The 5,111-nt window shown below is 44.5% G+C and overlaps 1 long non-coding RNA gene across 1 annotated transcript in view; it reads right to left on the bottom strand.

Moving 5' to 3' along the window:
• Positions 1-1,617: 1,617 nt before the first annotated feature.
• The window catches only part of LOC106821232, a 3,996-nt gene continuing 502 nt past the window's right edge, over positions 1,618-5,111 (bottom strand). Inside the window, exon 2 of the long non-coding RNA XR_001395710.1 lies at positions 1,618-1,870. This is a non-coding gene — a long non-coding RNA (uncharacterized LOC106821232). The remainder of the gene's footprint in view (positions 1,871-5,111) is intronic.

The raw sequence follows: 5,111 nt of genomic DNA on the forward strand, positions 1-5,111 counted from the left end.
TCTCTCCCTCTCTCTCTCTCTCTCTCTCTCTCTCTCTTCATGTCTATCTATCTCCTCTGTGTCTCGTTCGCGCGTTCGCTCTCCCTTTCCCCCTCTCTCTCTCTTTCTCTCTCGCTCTCTCGTGACCTCTGTCTCTCTCTCTCTCTCTTCATGTCTATCTATCTCCTCTGTGTCTCGTTCGCGCGTTCGCTCTCCCTTTCCCCCTCTCTCTCTCTTTCTCTCTCGCTCTCTGTCACTCTGTCTGTTCTTCTGCATGTCTCTCTCTCTCTCTCTCTTTCTGCATGTCTGTCTATTTCTTTGAGCCCCCCTCTCTCTCTCTGCATGTCTATTTCTTTGAGCCCCCTCTCTCGCTCTGACACTCGCTGGCCCTCGCGCGCGCTTTCTCTCTCTGCATGTCTATCTATCTCTCTCTCTTTCCCTCTTTCTGTCTCTCTCTCTCTCTCTCTCTCTCTCCCCTTTTCTCTCGCTCGCTCGTTCGCTCTCACTTTCCCCCTCTCTGCCGCTCTCTCTCTCTCTCTCGCCCTGTCTCATCCTCCCCTCACTCTCTCCCACCCTCTCTGTCTCCCTATCTCTCTCTCGCTCGCTCTCTGTCTATCAGTCTGTCACTCTGTCTCTCCCACTGCGTGTCGCTCTCTCTCTCTCTCTCTCTCTTGCTCGGTCGTTCTCTCTCTCTCTCTTGCTCGGTCGTTCTCTCTCGCTTTCCCACCTCTCTGTCGCTCGCTCGCTCGCCCTCGCACTCTCTCTTTCTCTCTCCCCTCTCTCATCTTCTCTAGTATAAACATCGTATAGCTCAACCCGGGTGTTACGGAAGCATACACTACGAGGCACATGCACCTTAATTCGTTGAGGTTAAGGTTACCCTTAAGTTACCCAACCGACAGTTAACACTAAATAATTTGTTGATTGCCTTGACGTCCTATTATATGTACAAGTATATTGTCTGCCTGCTCGTGTAATTACTAATGAATACAACGCATTAATAACTATAGCTTCATCCATTACTCCATTTATATAATGGTAACATGGTATTGATAATTGTGTATGAAGAATGTGTATTTGCAATGACGTATCTGCTTGCGGTGACCAAATGCTACACTCACGCCAGAGTCAGCGATAGACTCTAGTCTACCGGAGAGGGAGGAAGAGGCAAGACGCTCAAAACCACCGGCACCAAGAGCTACGTATAGCGTAAGATCATTGAACTATCACTATCATGTATTGATGACTGTTGTATTGTGATTGCTGGGGTCAAGTAAAAGATCGCATTGTACATAGCCAAGTACGGCCTATATCCGTGTTGATGGCTCGTTTGTCGTTGTTGGTGCATAACGGAACGTGCCTGAGCAGTACGAAGTACACGACCCGACGTGTCACCATATGGGTACGATCACGGCCCTGATCCAACCACCACGCCACAGGGGGGAACGTTACATACGATACGTATACTTTTGCGTCAGTACCATCACATAGCAGCAAGAGTCAATCAACACGCTAATGTTAATGTGTTGATAGCAGTGGGAAATAACACGTTTGTGTCATGTACAATTCTTGCGGCGCAAATAAGTTACAATGCATCTCCTTGGTATGGTGAAATATGGCAAGTAATGATTTAAAATCTGCGTTGAGTAAAAACTTTTAATTTTAATTCTAATTCAATGCATTCTAAACAAGCTTTAAATGACAAAACGTCCGTATTTCGTTGTATTCTAAGAAATTATATAGCATACAAGTGACATTATTCATGTTGGATAATAGCATATTGTGCAAAAAAAACAACTGCGAAAATTACAATGCTAGCCGTGTCTAATCGAATAGATTACAGCGCATCACCACTACGTACAATCTTATCCAAGCACAAAATATGGCTTACCTCCTATCCACCACCAGTGTTGTAGTGACTAGAACTAACGAGGTCTGTAAAGCATAACCTTGCGTTTAGCGTTGAACATTTCTACTTTATTGCGAGAATATCCATAAATGAAAGTAATTTGGAATAAGTTATCGATAATGATTGATCAATGCCTACACCCTAACCTAGACATAACTGACATTACAACACTGTCAAACAAACAATACTAAATTACAATAGTCCTGAGATTAATAGCTAAAAATTATGACTTTGGAGCTTCAAATCGTACTCGAAATAAAGTTAATCTGAGGAGAAACGCAAGACAAAACATATGCGCTAGTGTATGAATAGGATGGAGAACACACCAAAATAAGGCCAATATTAATGCGATGCGTAGAACACTTATAACAATTATGTCTCTGCACTAGCTCCATCATTTATAGCCAGCGTACAGTCGGTCAAGCTTATTGCACGAGCGAGGACAACACACCTAGCTGTGAAGTAATGCTCTAACATGCTGTATGCCACCACGCACACGTTAGTGAGGCGAACCTAGTCATTCCACACGAGACTCACATATCTTATATAAGACATTTTCCATGATATACCAGGATACTGATGCGTTACTCCGCACAGAGAGATAACTGTACTATACATTCGTACTCACCTAGAACCACGCTAGCCAAGGGTGATTAAACGCACTCCACTCGTAAATCAGGAGGCGCGTAATCACATGAACACAATGATTACTACACAGATCGACGGCAGTCATAGCTTACCTTAACAGTGAAGAAGTGAGGGTGAGAGCGTAGAGGTGGAAGGTAGGCTCTTAATGATGTCCCAAAATACTAAGTTCCGCTCCGTGGTAAAGATGCAACTACGCTAGTCGAGACGAGATTAGTCGCGTGCAACGAGTTTGTCAATCACCAATAATCCAATTAGAATGAGCCATAATATCCCATTCATCCGCGAGTGAGCACGTCGAGAGACACCTCTTACACTCCCATTGAGTTCCTCATAAACAATAGGGTAGCTCACGTGTCACTGCGATATTGATTCAATATAACTAATTCTTGAGCCGAGGCAGGCGTGTGTGTGCGACACCAGTAGAGAGAGACAGAGGATAGTGGTAGACACAAGATACACGGCATATAACATCTTGTTTAGAGACAGCGGACTGTACATCTTTATACGCTCGTAAATTATGTAGCGTACTCCGCGTAACTACAACTGTACGTATTCGCCACGTTTATGCCGGATCAGTTTAAGTAGTGTCAATAAAGAGATTCATGAAATACGGCATACTGTGCGTATCTATAATTCTTCACATTCGAGTTACGTAGGACGCCTAGCAAGGTGTATAAAACTGCACTCACACGCGAACCACGGATACGATCAGCGGGCAGTCATAGCTTCTTTACAGGAGAGTGGGGATGGCGGGGAGGGGCCTAATACAAAAGATGCCGCAGATGGCGCGTGCAAGTGTCCACAATAACAAAGATGCATCACCCTTCGTGCTTGATAAACCTCACTCCTTGATTTGCTCATAAACAATAGGTATAGCGTGTCTGCCCTATGCATAATATAACCGCGTTCGACCAAAGAGAGAGCCGAGACGATAGTTAAAGAGATACAGGCCCCCCCCATAAACATCTTGGTTAGAGACAGCGACTGACAGCTTATACCTCGTAAGTTATGTGAGGTACTCGCGTACCCCTACACGTAACGCAATTCGCACTTTATGCTCGAGCACGAGCGTAGGGTGGTGGTGGGAGAGGGGGAAAGGGCGGGTGGAGGCTCTAAAGCAAAAGCGTTTCCGCGAATGCGCGTCAAGTGTTCACCAAATAATCAAAGATGCATTACCTTCGTGCGTGATAACCTCCAACCCATTGAGTTGCCGAAATCCAAGTATATTCAGTGCAAGCGAGAAATTTCGCCTCAGCTGTGAGTTAACACATCAGTTAAGTACACTTTCATGTCTTTCAATAAAGCCATAAAAAGCTAGTCACCGTAAACAAAAAAGTTTCAATGCTCCTCAGACCATGGTCCTCAGAAAATGTCTAAAACTGCCTGTGCCCCATGACCCCTTTGACCTGTACCTCAATTAGTCGCGCTAAAAATGCTAGGTCCCCCGCTGAAACAAAAAATTTCATCGCTCCGTCAGACCATGTCACTCAAAAATTCAAAATCTGCCTGTGCCCATTGACCTTGACCGGACTCCAATTAAGTGCGTAAAAATCTAGGGTCACCGGCTGAAAACAAAAAATTTTCAAGTCGCTCATCAGACTTCCTCAGAAAATGTCAAAATCTGCCCTGTGCCCATTGACCTTTGACCTGTGACCTCCAATTATGCGCCGTTACATCATGTCATATGCCCATGGTACTAGCGCCAGCAGGGCTGTGAACTATGCCAGTTGACTTGCCCGTTTAGCTTTAGCGCTGCTGCTGTGTTGCTAAATAAGTATACCACAAGATTCTAAGATTGGCCTCTGTGATATCCTCGTTGTCATAACACCCGGGCAGCGTTGCATTGATCTGAATTACTCTTAAAAGTATGCGGACACATGCAGCCATCAACCATTCATCAACATTTCTGGCTGAGATATATCTAGTCAGAAAACCTGAACCCCCGCTGACAGCATACAAAGGCTTTTCTACAACCGTCCGGTCGTGAGAGAATATTTGACATACTCGGCTCTGTGACATATTTCTTTAAAAAAAAATTGGGAAAAAACGGGTTTCATAATGACATCCCTTAAGGGAATGCCTCATCAACCAAGGATTGATACACATCAATCGTTCATCTCCAGGAGGGTGATTTTTCGGAGTAGATAATAGCGATCTTTGTCTAGGCTTCCTTCGACTGCATTCCATGAATACCCACCATCCGAACTCCCCGTCACCCAACGTCGATATAAATAAATTTATAATCGAATAACGATCATCAGCACATGCTCGAAGAATGCTGTATTATGAACACTGAACCCGATTTGTGGAGCACAAAGCCATGTTTTCCGTCAATTCGCTCCTATTGTGTTGGAAACACTTCTCGAAAACCCCTCTGCAATTTTCCAGCCAGTCTCTCTCCGTCATCTGATAAAAAAAATATTAGTCCATGCACAGCCCTAAATAACTTGTTTTAAAATTTATTGGTTCAGGTCAGCCAACATGATAACAAACGATGCTGAAGACTATGTTGGTGTGATGGAGACGACGATAACGATGGATATCCTGAGGTTCCAATGATCACGACATGTCCGAA

This window comes from Priapulus caudatus, unplaced genomic scaffold, assembly GCF_000485595.1.
Source record: "Priapulus caudatus unplaced genomic scaffold, Priapulus_caudatus-5.0.1 Scaffold64, whole genome shotgun sequence".
Taxonomy (NCBI): domain Eukaryota; kingdom Metazoa; phylum Priapulida; class Priapulimorpha; order Priapulimorphida; family Priapulidae; genus Priapulus; species Priapulus caudatus.